The sequence below is a fragment of the Entelurus aequoreus genome, linkage group LG04, assembly GCF_033978785.1.
Source record: "Entelurus aequoreus isolate RoL-2023_Sb linkage group LG04, RoL_Eaeq_v1.1, whole genome shotgun sequence".
Lineage (NCBI taxonomy): Eukaryota > Metazoa > Chordata > Actinopteri > Syngnathiformes > Syngnathidae > Entelurus > Entelurus aequoreus.
Window position 1 is genome coordinate 47,865,681 of NC_084734.1, and position 21,429 is coordinate 47,887,109.

The window sequence follows — 21,429 nt, forward strand, 5'->3', positions numbered from 1 at the left end:
TACTAAATCCTTTCAGCAAAAATATGGCAATATCGCGAAATGATCAAGTATGACACATAGAATAGATCTGCTATCCCCGTTTAAATAAAAAAAATTCATTTCAGTAGGCCTTTAAGGCATGATCGTGACAATCCACAGTTTGTAATATTATGTACTAATAAGCAGCATAAGGAGTTTCTTAACAAGGACATGTCGCTGGTATCTAAACACTGAAGGTAACTCTGCCCCCTTTGAAGTCAGGGCAGGGGACACAAATGATTTCAGGGACACCTGTCGTGTGTCGGAGTCTCCCCGGCTGGGGCCCTCCTCCAGACGGCAACACGTCATGGAACATTCCCGGAACCAGCCAGCGCACCACCCACCATCGCTTGCTCTTTCATACAGAGGAAACAAACAGTGCACGTAAAGTCAAACACATATAGGAGGTGGTGGACACTAACACTAACGAAGTGCATGAGGTTGGAATCATCGTATTGTTAGGTTGCACTAACAAGGAACGCGCCCAGTGACAAATGACTTCCCGACAGCACACATTGACGGCAATAATCACAAAAGTGATCAGAATGACAGCAGGTGAAAGCGGTGTGTGCACAAGCCGCTTCTAGCATGAGGATTCACGGCTTGACTTCCAGCCTCAGCCCGCCGCTGCGTCCATGTCTCCCCGCCTGGCAGCAGCCAGCTCAGCCGTGCAGATTCCTCCGGGTGTTACGCAACACTGGTAATATGCATGCAAGGCGACGCGTGCCCCGGGTATTCCCCCAGCATCGCCGTACCCTCACCCGCTCGCGATTACTCGACACAGTCGCCTGGCAGCCACCTAGCCCGGAGCCCTCTTCCCATGACAGCCCCTATACCTGCCGTCCGCCGAATGACAACAAGCCGCCTCGATTTTAGGAGGTCCGGTTCCAGGCGAGCTTGACGCTTCTCGGTTCGCCGGTCCGATTCCAGAGGACGGCGGCTGGGGGTCCACGAAAGAGGAGCGAGCGAGGTGGAGGAAAAAGTTGCGTGTAAAAATGGAAGGAATCCTCTCCGACCGGATTTCTGGTGCCGGAGCTCCTCCGCTGCAGTCAGCCGCACAGCGAATGCGAGAGTGTGTGTGTGTCAGGGTAAGATCCGAAGACACACACGCTTACACGCACACACACACACACACACACACACACACGCACACGGGGGTTATTCCGAGCGACGCTTCCCAGAATAGAAGCAGCAAGGAGAGAGGCATGAGAGAGAGAGAGACAGTTAGTGTGTGAGTGCTTGCGCGCGCGCGTGTAAGTGTGTGACGTCGTCGGATCTCCCAGCGGCAACCAGGACAGAGGGAGGGGAGGAGAGGATCGGGAGCACTGGCCGAGGTCGAAGCTCTGTCTGCCGACTTGGAGAGAGCAGGATTCCCCGTCACCTCTGGACTGTCTGTATGTCTAACTCGTGTATATGACTGTCTAACTACTCTATCTGTCTGTCTGTCCATCTGACAGTCTTAATGACTGTCTGTCAAACTACTGTCTGACAGTCTCAATGCCTGTCTGACCAACTGCCTGACAGTTAATCTGACTGTCTCTCTGGGTTAGACAGTATGTCTGGCAGTTACCCGTTCATCCTTACACTCGCCATGACACTTGATTAAGTTCGAATACAACAAATCAGTCTTTTCAAAAATAATAATGCTGACTTTTGATCGGTCTTGTCCGAAAAGTATAGGCATTTATATGAATTGTATTTGTCCTCTATCATACTGAGAGTTGTTTAAATATTGGGATTAGAGCAGTGGTTTTTAACCTGGGTTCGATCGAACCCTGGGGGTTCGGTGAGTCGGCCTCAGGGGTACGGCGGATCCTCTGCCGCAGAGGTCATGACATGTAAATAAAAACTTTTCCCTATCGGCGTATTATGGATACCCCCAAACAATGTTCCCTCTAATTTTCCATCTGATTTACAGGTGTGTAATTTGTTGTGCGTTCATGCACTGTGTTGGTTTTGTTCTTTGAACAAGGTGATGTTCATGCAGAGTTCATTTTGTGCACCAGTAAAAAAAACATAACTTTGTCTTGAATTTGAAAATGTTTTATTTTTATTTTTCACTAAAGAAGGGTTCGGTGAATGCGCATATGAAACTGGTGGGGTTCGGTATCTCCAACAAGGTTAAGAACCACTGGATTAGAGACATGACCAGGTCATGTGTCAGTCTGACATCCTGATCCTACTGAATTTCTATCTGAATTACAGAAACCTGGAAATTTCCGACATGAGACAAGAGAAAGCGCATTGGAACGTGTCTACTAGGATGTTCTCAAATGAAGAACTAACGATGCAGACCTTTAGGAGCAAAAAGTATTTTCCAGGGGGCCAGAAATGAGCCATTTGGGCTTTCTGGAAAATTCTACAGAATGCAGGGGCTAATCAAAGTATGCAGGCTGGTATGTGGGCTTTGGAGGTAGCATGAATACGTTTGTAGGTGATGCAATCAGAATTCAATCACTTCATGTCAATACTTTACAACTTTCAGACAACCTTGACTCTTCTGGATTCCGATTTCCATCCTAAAGTCTGGAAATGTCATATACACGTATGGGAAGGTAAAAGTTACATTTAATTACTTAATAATTCATAATAGCATAATAAAAAAAATAAAACAATATACAAATATCAATCAATCAATCAATCAATGTTTACTTAAAAAGCCCTAAATCACGAGTGTCTCAAAGGGCTGCACAAGCCACAACGACATCCCGTATGTAAAAATATAACATGTATAATAATATCTGAATTAAATAAATAACTACAGAAGAGCCCGAAGAGTGCAGACCTCCGCCAGATCCTATTTTCCAAAAGTAAAAAAGTCCCAAATCCAGACAGTGATCTCAATCACTTCCAAAATGTAATCCTTTGTTTCTTATCCAATTTCCTAAAAGTTTAATAAAAACTTGCCCGTCCCTTTATGAGCCATCTACAGTACATCAGAATTAAAAAGACTGAGTTAATCTTTTTGTCAGTTAATCACTATCTTTGTATGAATTAAGGCAGGGCCGCGAGCATACACACACAAACGCAAGTTGAAACGAGTATTGTAAACATAGAGTAACAAAATAAAAATTATCTGGATAAGGTCCAAAATGTAATCACTTCTTCCTTATTTCATTTTGAGCATTTCCTAAAAGTTCAATGAAAATCCATCAATAACTAATTGGGTTACTTTGCTAACTAACTAACTGTCAGACAAATGAACGTCAATGATTACATACGTAACATGGGGAACATAATAATAAACTATTTATGTATATTATATAGCCAACTGTATATCAAATAAATGTGTGCTATGAATAATTTTTGATGCATGTTTTTTTTTTTGTCATATTGAGTTTGGATTAGTCATGGATGAATAATCACAATTTATTACTCACCTAATAAAATAGACCCCGATATTTGGTTAAAAATGCAACATTATTGTCAGAATGTCATACAGAAACATAAAATTAATCTTAACTTGAATACATGTCATTTATTTTCTCAAACTTTGCAAAATGTTTTATCTAAATTTCAGTCAGATTTACTGTATTTTGGAGTAAAGTTTGCCATGCAGCAAGTATAAGAGTCTCCTCACTCACCTTTGCACTGGTGTATGCAATGACCTGATCACTGACATATAGCAAGCTGATGTGCCTATCAAGTAACCATCCATCAAAAGGTAAAAGAGCATGCGGTCAAAATAAACTGCTATAAGAACCTGGATCTGTATATACAGTATAATAATTTCGCATACATCATTTTTTGTGATTAATCACATGAGTCAACTCTTTATATTTGACACCCCTGAAATTATTATTTTTAATAACTGTATAAAATACGGGATGGATATACCAGTGTCCACACATTGGGGACTGCCTGTGAAAGTGAAGGGATGTTCAATTGTCACCAAAGGACTGATATGGGACGCAGCACTGTGGAGGTAACTTTGTCATTTGAGATGTGCACAGCTTCTAAACTATATGTAGATGTGTGTGTGGGTGTGTGTATTTGTGTGTGCGTGCGTGCGTGTGTGTGTGTCAGTGCTGGCCAGCTATAAGTGGATTAACGTCTGCCTTCACCTATAAGAGGCTAATCGGTGCGTGACCTCGTCAGCGGTGACGCCGTGGCAACGGAGCACCATGGCGACTGCGGCCTGCAGCAGCCTGTGATGCGACCTTTTACATATTTGCTTTACATACCCAGTAAGACATGCACGCACGCACGCACGCACGCACACACACACACACACACACACACACACACACACTCACATAAACACACTAACACAAACACAAAGAGGACGTGAACATCTACAAATTCTCCCTTAAAGGGGTCATATTATGATTTTTTTTTCTGCATTTAAAAGACTTCCTTGTGATCTACATCAGTGGTCTCCAACCACCGGTCCGGGTACCGGTCCGTGACACATTTGCTACCGGGCCGCAGAGAAACATTAAATAATTTATCAACGACTGCATTTTCTCCGACTTAACTTTCGCCTGTCCTACTAGACACACCAATAAGCTTGTTCATAGATGTACAATCAAACTCTTCATAGGAAGTTGCCATTTGTTATACAAACCCCGTTTCCATATGAGTTGGGAAATTGTGTTAGATGTAAATATAAACGGAATACAATGATTTGCAAATCCTTTTCAACCCATATTCAATTGAATGCACTACAAAGACAAGATATTTGATGTTCAAACTCATAAATTTAATTTTTTTTTGCAAATAATAATTAACTTAGAATTTCATGGCTGCAACACGTGCCAAAGTAGTTGGGAAAGGGCATGTTCACCACTGTGTTACATGGCCTTTCCTTTTAACAACACTCAGTAAACGTTTGGGAACAGAGGAGACACATTTTTTAAGCTTCTCAGGTGGAATTCTTTCCCATTCTTGCTTGATGTACAGCTTAAGTTGTTCAACAGTCCGGAGGTCTCCGTTGTGGTATTTTAGGCTTCATAATGCGCCACACATTTTCAATGGGAGACAGGTCTGGACTACAGGCAGGCCAGTCTAGTACCCGCACTCTTTTACTATGACGCCACGTTGATGTAACACGTGGCTTGGCATTGTCTTGCTGAAATAAGCAGGGGCGTCCATGGTAACAATGCTTGGATGGCAACATATGTTGCTCCAAAACCTGTATGTACCTTTCAGCATTAATGGCGCCTTCACAGATGTGTAAGTTACCCATGTCTTGGGCACTAATACACCCCCATACCATCACAGATGCTGGCTTTTCAACTTTGCGCCTATAACAATCCGGATGGTTCTTTTCCTCTTTGGTCCGGAGGACACGACGTCCACAGTTTCCAAAAACAATTTGAAATGTGGACTCGTCAGACCACAGAACACTTTTACACTTTGTATCAGTCCATCTTAGATGAGCTCAGGCCCAGCGAATGTTTGTTTAATTGAGACTTTTATTAGTAGGTTGCACAGTGAAGTACATATTCAGTACAATTGACCACTAAATGGTAACACCCGAATACGTTTTTCAACTTGTTTAAGTCGGAGTCCACTTAAATTGATTCATGATACAGATATATACTATCAGATATATACTATCATCATAATGCAGTCATCACACAAGATAATCACATTGAATTATTTACATTATTTACAATCCGGGGTGTGGAGGAGAACAGAGAAATGGACATTGAAACAGTGTATGTCTGACTTGCTAGGATATGGACAGCAAGTAGTGGACATACATACATACATACATACATAGAGAGAGAGAGAGAGAGAGAGAGAGAGAGAGAGAGAGAGAGAGAGAGAGAGAGAGAGAGAGAGAGAGAGAGAGAGAGAGAGAGAGAGATCAGAAGGCATAAGAAAAAGTATCTGCATTTGATTGTTTACTTTGATTATTAGCAATCCGGGGAGGGTGTTAGTTTAGGGTTGTAGCTGCCTGGAGGTGAACTTTTATTGCGGTTTTGAAGGAGGATAGAGATGCCCTTTCTTTTATACCTGATGGGAGCGCATTCCACATTGATGTGGCATAGAAAGAGAATGACCTAACCTTTGTTAGTTCGGAATCTGGGTTTAACGTGGTTAGTGGAGCTCCCCCTGGTGTTGTAGTTATGGCGGTCATTTAGGTCAAGGAAGTAGTTTGACATGTACTTCGGTATCAGGGAGGTGTAGCGGATATTATAGACTAGGCTCAGTGCAAGTTGTTTTACTCTGTCCTCCACCTTGAGCCAGCCCACTTTGGAGAAGTGGGTAGGAGTGAGGTGGGATCTGGGGTGGGATCTGGGGTGGAGGTCTAAAAGTAATCTGACTAGCTTGTTCTGGGATGTTTGGAGTTTAGATTTGAGGGTTTTGGAGGTGCTAGGGTACCAGGAGGTGCATGCGTAATCGAAAAAGGGTTGAACGAGAGTTCCCGCCAGAATCCTCATGGTGCTTTTGTTGACCAGAGAGGAGATTCTGTAGAGAAATCTCGTTCGTTGGTTGACCTTTTTGATTACCTTGGTTGCCATTTTATCACAGGAAAGATTAGCCTCTAGAATGGAACCTAGGTAGGTGACCTCATCTTTCCTGGTGATAACAATGTCACCCACTTTTATAGTGAAGTCATTGACTTTCTTAAGGTTGATGTGGGACCCAAATAGGATGGATTCCGTTTTACCCAAGTGTATTGATAGCTTGTTGTCAGCGAGCCAGGTGCAAGTTCTACATAGCTCAGCACTGAGGATTTTCTCCACCTGTGACTTGTCCCTGTCTGATACCAGCAAGGCCGAGTCATCTGCAAACAAAAACAATTCACAGTCGCATGCCGATGACAAGTCGTTTATGTATATTAGGAACAGAAAAGACCCCAATATACTGCCTTGGGGGACTCCACAGCTCACTGAGAGGGGGGGCACGGTTCCGTTTACCTCTACCACCTGCTCCCTCCCCTCCAAGTAAGATTGCATCCAGCTCCATGAGGTTTTGTTGAATCCGATTGCTCTGAGCTTATCCAACAGTATAGCGTGGTTAACGGTGTCAAAGGCCTTCTGAAGGTCCAGCATGACCATGCCGCAGTATTTGCCTGCGTCCACCTCATGTTTGATGTGGTCGGTCAGATAGAGAAGGCATGTGTCAGTGGAGTGGTTAGTTCTGAAGCCGGATTGGAATTTGCACATGACTTTATTAGTGGCAAGGTAACTATCGACCTGTTCATAAACTATTTTTTCCATTACTTTCGAAATGGAACTGAGAATAGAAACAGGTCGGTAGTTGCCAGGTTCCAATTTGCTTCCTTTTTTAAAGAGGGGATTTACTCTTGCTATCTTAAAATCTTTTGGTACTTGGCCTTGTGTAATTGATAGGTTTATTATGTGCGTGATGATCGGGGCAATGATGGAGGCAGAGTCCCTGAGAAATCTAGAGGGAATATTATCAAGGCCGGTGGCCTTGTTTGGGTGGAGCGCGCTCAATTTTTTAAACACCTCATCAGCTGTGACCATTTCTAATTTGAAATCATCGTTGGATACTCCTAGCTTTCTGTAGAAGGCTTTAATGTGTTCTACACCAGCGACCAGAGTGGTGAGACAGCTTGTTGACAAGAGTTGCGGCTATGCTGGTGAAAAAGGCATTAAGCCTGCTAGCTACCTCCATTTTGTCTGTAATGAGGGAGTCACCCTCCTTGATGCTGATGTTGGTAAGTCTGGTTTTAAGTTTCTGGCTGCAACCAGGAAGCTGGTTGTTGAGAATTTTCCAGAGCTCACGTGGCTTATTTGTGTTTTCCTCTATTTTGTCGTTAATCTAATTTTTTTTTAAGGATTTAGTCAGATTGGTTGACTTATTTCTTAATTTATTGCATTGCTTTTTGAGAGTTGAAAGGAGTGATTTGAGGTTGATATTATTGGGTTGTTTATCTACTTCTGTTTTACACTTTTGGTATTCGGAGTACTTTCTGTCTCTGTCTTTTAAATCAGTGGTCCCCAACCTTTTTGTAGCTGCGGATCGGTCAACGCTTGAAAATTTGTCCCTGTTTTAAATGACTGAGAATTTCATGGAATCTACTTTTATACCCAATCATGGCAACCACCTGTTCCCAATTTGCCTGTTCACCTGTGGGATGTTCCAAATAAGTGTTTGATGAGCATTGCTCAACTTTATCAGTATTAATTGCCACCTTTCCCAACTTCTTTGTCACGTGTTGCTGGCATCAAATTCTAAAGTTAATGATTATTTGCACAAAAAAAAATGTTTATCAGTTTGAACATCAAATATGTTGTCTTTGTAGCATCCATGGTTCCGAGCGAGCTTTGATCCTGACTGTTTTCACGGGAGCCATGTCATTTAGTATCTTTAGGAACGCCGTTTTGAAGCGATCCCAAGCAACATCGACCAGGTTGCTCGCGAGCACAGGGGACCGGTCCCACTCATCTAATTTTAAATTGAAATTATCACTGGAGTATTTTTTAAGGGATCTGGATTGGGCTGTTATGTGGCCATTGGTTTTGGGTTTAGCTATTTTGCGGGTGCAGAAGGTTAGATAGTGGTCGCTAAGACCACAGATCATGACCCCACTATTTTTTTATTTTAGGCCTGAAGTGAGAATGAGATCTATGGTTGATTGGGTGGAAATCACACACCCTTGTAGGTAGTGCTTTTAGCTGGGAAAGACCATGCAGATTACAAAACTTGCTGTAGGATCCGAAGACAGGCGCATCTCTGTGTTGAATATCTGTGTTCAAATCCCCAGTTATAATTTTCTCCACGTTGTCTGTCCCAGCCAAGCACTCCTCCAGAGCCCCATAGAAATCACTCTGATTAGGGGGTCTATAAACAGTCCCTATTAGTACCGGCTTAGCGTTTTTAAATTTGATTTTTGCCCACACAGATTCCAGGTCATTGTGGTTAAGATCAGTGCGAGTTATGTGTTTAATATCTTGGTGAATATACATACAAACGGCCCCACCGTGTTTATTCCTGTCCTTTCTGATAACCGAAAAGTTTTCTATTTCTATCTCTGAGTCAGAAATACTTTGATCCAATGTGGTTTCAGAGAAACACAGGAATGTTTACCTTTGTGTTGAGGAACATTTCTCTGATTTGGAAGCCGACAGCGTTTCTGGGTGTTGTTGATAAACGGTTTTCTCCTTGCATAAGAGAGTTTTAACTTGCACTTACAGATGTAGCGACCAACTGTAGTTACTGACAGTGGGTTTCTGAAGTGTTCCTGAGCCCATGTGGTGATATCCTTTACACACTGATGTCGCTTGTTGATGCAGTACAGCCTGAGGGATCGAAGGTCACGGGCTTAGCTGCTTACGTGCAGTGATTTCTCCAGATTCTCTGAAACCTTTGATGATATTACGGACCGTAGATGGTGAAATCCCTAAATTCCTTGCAATAGCTGGTTGAGAAAGGTTTTCTTAAACTGTTCAACAATTTGCTCACGCATTTGTTGACAAAGTGGTGACCCTCGCCCCATCCGTGTTTGTGAATGACTGAGCATTTCATGGAATCTACTTTTATACCCAATCATGGCAACCACCTGTTCCCAATTTGCCTGTTCACCTGTGGGATGTTCCAAATAAGTGTTTGATGAGCATTCCTCAACTTTATCAGTATTTATTGCCACCTCTCCCAACTTCTTTGTCACGTGTTGCTGGCATCAAATTCTAAAGTTAATGATTATTTGCAAAAATAAAAATGTTTATCAGTTTGAACATCAAATATGTTGTCTTTGTAGCATATTCAACTGAATATGGGTTGAAAATTATTTGCAAATCATTGTATTTCGTTTATATTTACATCTAACACAATTTCCCAACTCATTTGGAAACGGGGTTTGTATTTGTTATAACTTTGTGACATGATATAATGCACATTAATGAACATATAAAATATAAATGTGAAAGATTCTAGCCAAAGGCTGATTTTCATCTGCATTCCCCAGCAGGTAACCGTCAACGTGATGGGGATCTCATTGCAAAGAAACAAGCCCAGGGCTCCCACTAATTCAGCGGGCCGGGGGGCGGGGTTAAGGGGGGAGGAGTATATTTAAAGCTAAAATTCACTATATATATATATATAAATATAAATAAAATTAATACTTGACTTTCAGTTAATTCAATATATATATATATATATATATATATATATATATATATATATATATATATATATAAAATAAATACTTGAACTTCAGTGTTCATTTATTTACTCATATACACACACATAACACTCCTCTACTCATTGTTGTATTTGAAAGTGCAATGCTTTGCAGCCAGTGGCACAGCCTTTGAAGGAGCATAGGTATGGGCAGCATCTGTGAAATTTAATTTGCAGGAAAGGAGTGAGTTTAAGGTTGAATTGTCCATACTCGTTCTATTTTCTGTCACTATCTTTCTAACCATGCTGAATACCCTCTCTGATGATGCATTGCTGTGTAGCACGCACAAAAGTCTATTCTTCGTTCTTCTGCTGTGTCTTCTTGTTGCACTCTCCAAAAGCCATAGAAGTTATAACGTGACTGGGCCGGCACACTGTTTATATGAAGGAAAAGCGGACGTGACGACAGGCTGTCCTCACTCAGGTCCGCACGGACCTGGGGGGCGTTCCTTAAGTCCGGCTGGAAATAGGGAGAAATTCGGTAGAATGGTTGTCCCGGGAGATTTTCGGGAGAGGCACTGAAATTCGGGAGTCTCCCGGAAAATTCGGGAGGGTTGGCAAGTATGTTGGGGACCCCTATCTACATAACATGTAATGGGGGTCCTCTGGTCAAAATGTTGCATAGGTTATGTTTTACATTACAGACCATCTTGAAACCGCTTTCTGACCGTCTCTTCATTTTGGGGCGGTCTTTTTTAAGTGCCTCCATTTCGACAGCGTCTTTTCCCTTTTAGCCATGTTGTAGTTTTTAGTGCTGCCATATTGAGTCTACTGACAGAAAATTAGAACTATATACTACTTTGTATTAGAAATGGCAACAGTGTAGAATGCATGTACGAGCCAGACTGCCCCACAACAAGAGGACAGAGAAAAAGAACGAACTTAGTGACTACAGTGCGGACTACAATGGCGGACTCGCGCAAAGCGTTCTTCGGTTAAATCTCTATTGTGTATATCTGCTGATGTCACCAATTGGAAAAACGTCACAAGTTGGGCAAATTCCAAACAGCTTGTTTGGAGGAATATGAAGGACGGCAAGATTGTTATATCAATATTTCCGCAATGCCTCCATGGTTTGATTGGTTTGAATGCAAATTGCTTTAATACCTAATAATATATCTCATTATAAATTTGATGATTTTTTTTAATGTACGGTATGCTGAGGGACAATGAAAACCAAGCCGTAGGCTGGAAATGACCCCCAGTGTGCACTTTGGACACCCTTGGACTAATAAGTAGGACACAGCAGATAAATGACAGGTGAACAGTGGACGGCTGCTTTAAGGGACATGGAAGAAGCCTTTACATTGTGATGAGGGTTTGAATAAAGGTGCAGATTATAAGAATGTATTTTTACCATTGAGGGCATCAGTGGAAATGTCCGCGCACGCAAGATGTTGAGAACATCTGGAATGTTTGTGACATGTATGAATTGCATCTCTTAGGCTGCTAAGTACAATGATGTTGACAAGAACACAACAAATAAAACAGAAAAAAAAAAGTCACAAGAACTCGTAGTGTTTTTAGGTTTCACGATCAAGAGTGGTTCATTTATTATTACACTTAAATGACGGTTACGATGTTACGATGGTGACAGATTAATTCACCAATAAACACGACTGCGTGTGTTTGCAGACACACACGGTGACAAGTGTCAAGATACAAATGACTAAAGATGGGTGTGGTCAGAGATGTTGCTGTCAGCCTCCAGAGTGGACGTTGTTGTCTTTGGCCCAGAACACATGTGACATCGTTTCTCTGAATGGACGAGTCCATCATCTGTCCTGGAGATTTGGATAGCAGTAATTAGAGCACACACGCACACACACACACACACACACACACACACACACACACACACACACACACACACACACACACACACACACACACACACACACCTACACATACACATACACATACACATACACATACACACACAAGCACACACACCCACACACACACACACACACACACACACACACACACACACACACACACACACACACACACACACACACACACACACACACACACACACACACACACACACACACACACACACACACACACACACACACATTTTTGCAAATTCTCTCTCATCATGGAGTGGGGCTTCAGTCCCAGAGTGTGAGTCATGAGTCGCTGGCCTCATATGACTGCAGCTTGAATCCTCCTTTCATTGTTTGCCTCCACTGTTGGCTTGGAAGTAAAACAACCGTGAATCAGGAACTTGCTGAGCTGTTTTGGTACATTTTCAAGAAGTCAGCGAGTAGCCAATGCAGAAGACTAGGTGCTGAAGGAGCCTGGTTTAAATAGGAAGGTTTCACCAAGATGTGAGTGAACGGAAGTTTCATAGATCCCAGCGTATAAACTGAGTGTGTTTTCTAACAAGACTGGAACACCTTCTTAATTTCATCATCTTTACTAAACTTAGGGGGGAACAAATTCCAAAGTGTTTGCTTCATGTGATCCACACCTGCACACACTCCAGCTGAAGCAACAGTATAGCTGTGACAAAAACACAATATGTGGTACATAATTATGAATAGTTAGCTTGTTTCATTGCAGCAGTTGTGATCTTCTAACCTAAAACTTAAAAGTTCACTTATTATGCAAAACCAACATTTCTTAAACTGTGGTGGCATTGTGGAGATATTTATAAAATAATCTAGTCTTCCTTCACACTACAAACGATCAGTTTGGAATTTGCTCAACCTGTGACATTTTTCGCATCGATGACAACAGCGGAATACCCATCTATATATCTATACGCCATTGTAAACCGTGCAGTAGTCAATAAGCTCTTTTGTACCCCTATCCTCTTGTTGTGAGGCAGACTGGCTCGTAAATGCACATGCATCATCCGCTGTTTCAATTTCTAATACTAAGTAGCGTGTAGTTCCAACTTATATCTGTCAGTACACATGATTTGGAAGCGTTAAAAACTACAACATGGCTGACGAGGAGAAGAGGGTGTCGAAGTGGAGGCACATAAATAAGACCGCCCACAAAATGGTACATCCTGAAGAGAGGTTCAGAAAGCTGCTTGAAAAAGACCTGTAAAACATCTGTGCAAAATATGGACCAAAGAACCACCACTATATGTTAAGTAGACCACATGGAAATGTTTTAAATGTATAAAAAAAATCATGACCTTTAAGATATGTTTAACATAAAAAGACATTTCTTAAATTGTTGTCTTTTATCAAGAATCTTGGACTGAGCACCCAGTCAGTAGGTTTACATGCACATACCTGAAAAATGACCCTTACACTGGTCATGTCCCAAGACGGGACTCCAAATATTGACTCCACTACAATATGTGGTGCTATAGGGCTGCATTGATTAATTCCATCGATAAAAAGCTTTGATTTATATTCTGTTACTTCAATTAATTGTTTAGTGAGCGTAAGTAAGACAAATTGATAATATCCAGACCAAATGGAGTGTCCGGACATTTAACTATAGATTCCGCACATCAGACTGGTGATGTGTGGGTGTCGTGATCTGTGTGGCAGCAAAATGTTGTTTTAATATATATTTTTTAATCATTTTCCTGTGGGCCTGCAGTGCCCATAAATAGCAAACAATCTAGCTTCAAACGGCTAGCATGAACAACAATAATACATTACATCTGTACACTTAATCCATTAGAACTGTACTGTCACAGGTTTTTCTTTATATTATAACTTCTTGAGAAGCTCAAAATATTGGAAACAAATCCCATTGTTTTTAAATGAATACCTATCATACAGTGTCAATCAAAAGTACATTTTAATGAGGCAGATTTTTATATTGGATCTAAGCTATTTGAACAAGCAATCTTAGCGTTGTGTTACAGGTGACAAAGCAATTGCAAACTAAATTATATTTTTACAATATGCAAAGGACCAATAAAAAACGAGCTGCCCCCGCGGGCTGCCCTTTGGACATCACTGACATAACAAAAGGAAGTTCTGTCCTATTGAAGCAATACACAAAGCTGTGTGGGGGAAAAAAACAACTTGCAAACTTTCCAAACATGTCGTCACTCTAAAGGCGGTAAAGCGAACAAGTGTACACACAGCCACTTGCCTGAGGCTCTTGTACTGAACGCAACGCCGTGCAAAACGAAGCTCTTCAGTGACAGCTGACTGATTAATAACGCTTACTCACACTCACACTTAAAAGGCTGCTCCTCTTGCTGCCACACCTTCTGCAATTTCCCAGCTTAAGAGTGGGCAGGTTTCCTTGCTTAAAAGGGGCCCTATAAGGCAAAAGCAACTTTTCTTATCTATTGGTTCCGGTTTTTGTGTATTTGGCATCTGCATAAGTCCCGAAAATGTGAAATCAAACCATGGAGACATGGCCGAGATATTCATAAAACAACCTTGCTTACCTTCATACCTTCTTCAAACAATTTGGAATTTACCCAATTTTTGACGTTTTTCCCATTGGTGACGTCAGCGGATATCTCCATACATGGTAAAGTTTACCTGAAGAGATTTGCGTGAGTCCGCCATAGTAGTCCGACGATGTAGTCAATAAGTTCCGTCTTTTTCCTATCCTTTTGGTGAGGGGCACACTTTCTGCATCCACTGCTTTTGCCATTTTTAATACAAAGTAGCGTATAGTTCTAACTAGGGCTGCAACAACTAATCGATTAAATCGATTAAAATCGATTATAAAAATAGTTGTCGATTAATTTAGTCATCGATTCGTTGGATCTATGCTATGCGCATGCGCAGAGGCTTTAAAAAAAAAAAAAAAAAAAAAAAAAAAATTTTAAATAAACCTTTATTTATAAACTGCAACATGTACAAACAGCTGACAAACAATAATCAAAATAAGTATGGTGCCAGTATGCTGTTTTTTTTCAATAAAATACTGGAAAGGATAGAAATGTAGTTTGTCTCTTTTATCCGATTATTAATCGATTAATCGAAGTAATAATCGACAGATTAATCGATTATCAAATTAATCGTTAGTTGCAGCCCTAGTTCTAACTTATGTCAGTAGACTCCATATGGAAGCACTAAAAACTACAACATGGCTGACAGAGAGAAGACGCTATCAAAGTGGAGATACGCCACATACAGTAAAGGAGATCGCCGACAAAACGGCACATCCTTAAGAGACGGTAAGAAAGCAGCTTGAGGATGGTCTGTAAAACATAATCTGTGCAAACTTTAAACCAAAATAACCACTATTACATGTTATGCAGACGATAAGGAAGTGTTTTAAATGTTGAAAATAAAATCATAAAATGACCCCTTTAACATATTTACACATTTACGCCTTACATAATGTCTTTCTATGCACTAATCCCTCTCCCAGTCTCTTTACACTTGCCTTGCATAAACACACACACGCACGCACACGCACTCGCACACACACACACACACACACACACACACACACACACACCGATGTAACAAGGTGTGGCACTGCTGTTATATAACATCTAGAGGCCAAAGGTCAAGCTACCTGGCCGCTAAAAAAGTACACCTTCAAAAAGACAACCCAACAGAAGCTATCAATCAATCAAAGTTTATTTATATAGCTCTTAATCACAAGTTTCTCAAAGAGCTGCACAAGCCACAACGACATATCCTCAGCTCAGATCCCACATAAGGGCAAGAAAAAACTCAACCCATTGGGCGCAGGGAGAAACCTTTGAGGGGACCACAGATGTGGGGACCCCTCCCGAGCGACCGGTGCAATGGATGCCGAGTGAATACGGATATGGCCCATTTTTTTAATCTCATGCCCTGGCCTGCCACATCATTTTACTAGGCCCGCGAAAGCCTGGAAATAATGTGCGTGAATAAAGCACTTCATCTTTCTCGCTAAATGTTTTTGGGGGTTTCTGACAGAAAAAATGCATGTACTGTATACATAAGTAATGCCTTTTAAACTTTAATATTATCTGATCATGCAAAAAACATTATTCTAATTGCAACACATATGGTATTCCAAAAAAATTCAATATCTGGGATAGACTATTACCCCCGCCCCTAGCACACTAACCACCCCCACGCTTCCCCGCAAACCTGAGAGGGACAAGCGGTAAAGAATGGATGACTGGATAGAAAATTAAAATATATACCTAAATATCTGCTTATTATTTCAAAGAAAGTTACCCATCATGTTGTACATTTTCAAAACGCAATTGTGTACTTAATATCACAAGGCGATTATACATTGATATTCACTTTTACCAGCGGTCCTCTGAGGGCAGCCATTACTGCGATGTGGCTTCAATGAAAATGAGTTTGACACCCATGCGGTATCCATGGATGGATACAGCAATGGATGGATGAACAGTATATGGGAATAAACAGCACCCTTCACTGGTCACTAGCAGTACTGACACAATGTTTTTTACTGGTCATATGAATCAGGGGTGTCCAAAGTGCCGTTTAAAGGCCTACTGAAATTGATTTTTTTTAATTTAAACGGGGATAGCAGATCCATTCTATGTGTCATACTTGATCATTTCGCGATAATGCCATATTTTTGCTGAAAGGATTTAGTAGCGAACAACGACGATAAAGTTCGCAACTTTTGGTCGCTGATTAAAAAAAGCCTTGCCCCTACCGGAAGTAGCATGACGTCACAAGCTGGAGTGCTGCTCAAATTACCCTATTGTTTACACCAGCAGCCGGAGAGATTCGAACCGAGAAAGCGACGAGTACCCCATTAATTTGAGCGAGGATGAAAGATTTGTGGATGAGGAACGTTAGAGTGAAGGACTAGAATGCAGTGCAAGACATATCTTTTTTCGCTCTGACCGTAACTTAGGTACTAGCTGGCTCATTGGATTCCACACTCTCTCCTTTTTCTATTGTGGATCACGGATTTGTATTTTAAACCACCTCGGATACTATATCCTTTTGAAAATGAGAGTCGAGAACGCGAAATGGACATTCACAGTGACTTTTATCTCCACGACAATACATCGGCGAAACACTTTATCTACGGAGCTAACGGGATAGCATCGGGCTTAACTGCATATAGAAACAGACAAAATAAACCCCTGACTGGAAGGATAGATAGAAAATCAACAATACTATTAAACCATGGACCTGTAACTACACGGTTAATGCTTTCCAGCCTGGCGAAGGTTAACAATGCTGTTGCTAACGACGACATTGAAGCTAACTTAGCAACCGGACCTCACAGAGCTATGCTAAAAACATTAGCTATCCACCTACGCCAGCCCTCATCTGCTCATCAACACCCGTGCTCACCTGCGTTCCAGCGATCGACGGTGCAACGAAGGACTTCAACCGATCACAGATGCGGTCGGCGGCCCGGAGACAGAGGAAGTTAAGGTAAGTTCGGCGGCTAGCGCGTCTGCTATCCAAGTCAAAGTCCTCCTGGTTGTGTTGCTGTAGTCCGCCGCTAATACACCGATCCCACCTACAACTTTCTTCTTTGCAGTCTTCATTGTTCATTAAACAAATTGCAAAAGATTCACCAACACAGATGTCCAGAATACTGTGGAATTTTGAGATGAAAACAGAGCTTTTTTGTATTGGATTCAAAGGTGTACTAATACTTCCGTTTAACTAGTGACGTCACTCGCATACGTCATCATACAAAGACGTTTTTAACCGGAAGTTTAGCGGGAAATTTAAAATTGCACTTTATAAGTTAACCCGGCCGTATTGGCATGTGTTGCAATGTTAAGATTTAATCATTGATATATAAACTATCAGACTGCGTGGTCGGTAGTAGTGGGTTTCAGTAGGCCTTTAATGACCATTTGCGACCCGCAATTTTCTCTTATTAGCCGCCAAACATTCTACAGACAAAAAAAAACAAAAAACAGTCAGTATTACACCATCACACAGAAAACTGGAAATGGCTCAAATCTTCCAAAAATGCCAGACTACCTGTGCATCCATATACAAACCCCGTTTCCATATGGGTTGGGAAAATGTGTTAGATGTAAATATAAACGGAATACAATGATTTGCAAATCATTTTCAACCCATATTCAGTTGAATATGCTACAAAGACAACATATTTGATGTTCAAACTGATAAACTTTTTTTTTTGCAAATAATAATAATTAACTTTAGAATTTGATGCCAGCAACACGTGACAAAGAAGTTGGGAAAGTTGGCAATAAATACTGATAAAGTTGAGGAATGCTCATCAAACACTTATTTGGAACATCCCACAGGTGAACAGGCAAATTGGGAACAGGTAGGTGCCATGACTGGGTATAAAAGTAGATTCCATGAAATGCTCAGTCATTCACAAACAAGGATGGGGCGAGGGTCACCACTTTGTCAACAAATGCGTGAGCAAATTGTTGAACTGTTAAAGAAAAACCTTTCTCAACCAACTATTGCAAGGAATTTAGGGATTTCACCATCTACGATCCGTAATATCATCAAAGGGTTCAGAGAATCTGGAGAAATCACTGCACCTAAGCAGCTAAGCCTGTGACCTTCGATCTCTCAGGCTGTACTGCATCAACAAGCGACATCAGTGTGTAAAGGATATCACCACATGGGCTCAGGAACACTTCAGAAACCCACTGTCAGTAACTAGAGTTGGTCGCTACATCTGTAAGTGCAAGTTAAAACTCTCCTATGCAAGGCGAAAACCGTTTAACAACACCCAGAAACGCAGTCCGCTTCGCTAGGCCTGAGCTCATCTAAGATGGACTGATACAAAGTGTAAAAGTGTTCTGTGGTCTGACGAGTCCACATTTCAAATTGTTTTTGGAAACTGTGGACGTCGTGTCCTCCGGACCAAAGAGGAAAAGAACCATCCGGATTGTTATAGGCGCAAAGTTGAAAAGCCAGCATCTGTGATGGTATGGGGGTGTATTAGTGCCCAAGACATGGGTAACTTACACATCTGTGAAGGCGCCATTAATGCTGAAAGGTACATACAGGTTTTGCAGCAACATATGTTGCCATCCAAGCAACGTTACCATGGACGCCCCTGCTTATTTCAGCAAGACAATGCCAAGCCACGTGCTACATCAACGTGGCTACATAGTAAAAGAGTGCGGGTACTAGACTGGCCTGCCTGTAGTCATACCTGTCTCCCATTGAAAATGTGTGGCGCATTATGAAGCCTAAAATACCACAACAGAGACCCCCGGACTGTTGAACAACTTAAGCTGTACATCAAGCAAGAATGGGAAAGAATTCCACCTGAGAAGCTTAAAAAATGTGTCTCCTCAGTTCCCAAACGTTTACTGAGTGTTGTGAAAAGGAAAGGCCATGTAACACAGTGGTGAACATGCCCTTTCCCAACTACTTTGGCACGTGTTGCAGCCATGAAATTCTAAGTTAATTATTATTTGCAGAAAAAAATCAAGTTTATGAGTTTGAACATTAAATATCTCATCTTTGTAGTGCATTCAATTGAATATGGGTTGAAAAGGATTTGCAAATCATTGTATTCCTTTTATATTTACATCTAACACAATTTCCCAACTCATATGGAAACGGTGTTTGTAGTAGCCTGCTCTTTGGTGTTTTTCATGCGTCCTGTCATTATGAATATTGACAATTGTCGGCAGGATATTAGCAAGATTCGGTAAGTTTCTGAGTAGGTTTCAAAACTTCAAAGGTTATTTAGTTGCAGAAATAATAATAATAGTAAAGAATAATAATAAAAATATGAAGAAAGTTATGTCACCAACGCATAAAGCCGAGATGTAGGCTGTTCTATTCAATAGTTAATCACATGTTTATCGTGTCCCACACAGTATTCAAATCATGCAGGAACGGTGGACATGCAGTCCTGGTGTACATTTATATAAATGTTTAAAGTTATGTTTAATTCGGACAGTTTAAATGTCCGTAGCCCAGCTTGCGGTAAAGAATGACACAGCTAAACAAACATTAAACTATTTACTTTAGTCCTGATTGCTACATCCTCTATAGAGGAGTTTCCATTTTGGAACATTTCGGAGGAGAGGAAGCCAAGGCTTCAGACACAGCGTGTGAGACACTAATTGACATCCTGGTACAGACACTTATTTCCACAATGGGAAACTTCCAGACTTCCACACAAATCACATCCAGCTTCTCCCAGGCTTCTGTTATTTTAGAAGGGTCAATGCATCCAATCACTGTGGTATTTTCCATCGCAGTCTTCCAAACCACAAATCATCTGCTTTACCATCTTTCTCCTTCACTCTGCTGTTTTAAATAACTTTTGTGGAAGTCTTTTCTACTCTCCTTTTCTCTCTCGGCAGTTCATGAAAAACTATGATCACAATCACATTGACCTTTATTATCTCTATTGAAATGATATGCTGGGGATGTAACAATATGGAAAATGTCAAATCATGGTTATTGTAACCCAAATTATCATGGTTATCATTCTTGCGGTATTGTTTAATGTGCTCAAAAGTACTTATGTATCACACTGAAATCTTTTCACTAAGTTATTAAAACAATAACAATATAAAGACACTGTTGAAAAACCCACCATTTTGCATGTTATGTGTTTCTTATGCTTCACTGATAGTGTTTTAGTTAGTTTTAATGGCCAAGCTTCTGATATTTTAAATATTGGTTTGTACTGTAGCACTATTTATTAAGTAGTACATAACAAATACAATCTATTATTACTCGCAGGCGTTGTGTCCTACTCTGTTCAGCGGTCCCTGAACCTACAGTGAAAACACCTCTGTATTGTAATCCTCAATTACTCAAGCTAAGAGATCCCAGTGGTAAGTTCAATGTGCACAATTAAATAGTTGATCAGACAGCAATGTGTTTATAGAGTGTAAGTTTAATTTGGAGTGTGCCGTTTCTAAATGGGGAAAGTCGTTAATGTCTCTTGTTTTCATGTTGGCATTTAAGCTAACGAGTTGGCAGCAGTCAGTCTGTGAGTTTCTCAAAATGCAGTCATCAATCTCGGTTTTTAGAATTTTTTTATTTAATAGTAATAAAAAAATACAAGTGTGTAGTTTTACCGCGGTTATGATTATTATCCTTTATCGCAGGGGTGGGCAATTAATTTTTACCGGGGGCCGCATGAGCAACCTGAGCACTGCTGGAGGGCCACATCGACAATATTTCAATTAAATTTTGCTCAATATTATTTTTGATATATACCGTAAGATAAATAATAATAATAATAATAATAATAATAATAATAATTAATAATAATAGTAATACTTCAACATAGTGTGTGTAACAGCATTCCATGACTAATATAAATAAATTAACATTAATAATAAATGACAGTAAAATAAGCACACGTATGACTGAGGAGTCATAGTGTAACTTTGTGTGGTGTTTGAGTTGTCCGACTTTTTGTGTGGCCATAAACGCACCA

At 40.9% G+C, this 21,429-nt stretch overlaps 1 protein-coding gene across 3 annotated transcripts in view; it reads right to left on the reverse strand.

The window, feature by feature from the left end:
- Window positions 1-21,429, reverse strand: part of hivep2a (HIVEP zinc finger 2a) — a 141,789-nt gene that overhangs the window by 111,283 nt on the left and 9,077 nt on the right. For 2 of the 3 annotated variants that reach the window (XM_062045034.1, XM_062045032.1), the window contains exon 1: window positions 855-1,164. The exons of the other annotated variant lie outside the window; for it this stretch is intronic. The gene's annotated coding sequence lies outside the window, so the exon portion shown is untranslated. Of the gene's footprint in view, window positions 1-854; window positions 1,165-21,429 lie in introns of those variants that run through there. 3 annotated transcript variants of the gene reach the window in all.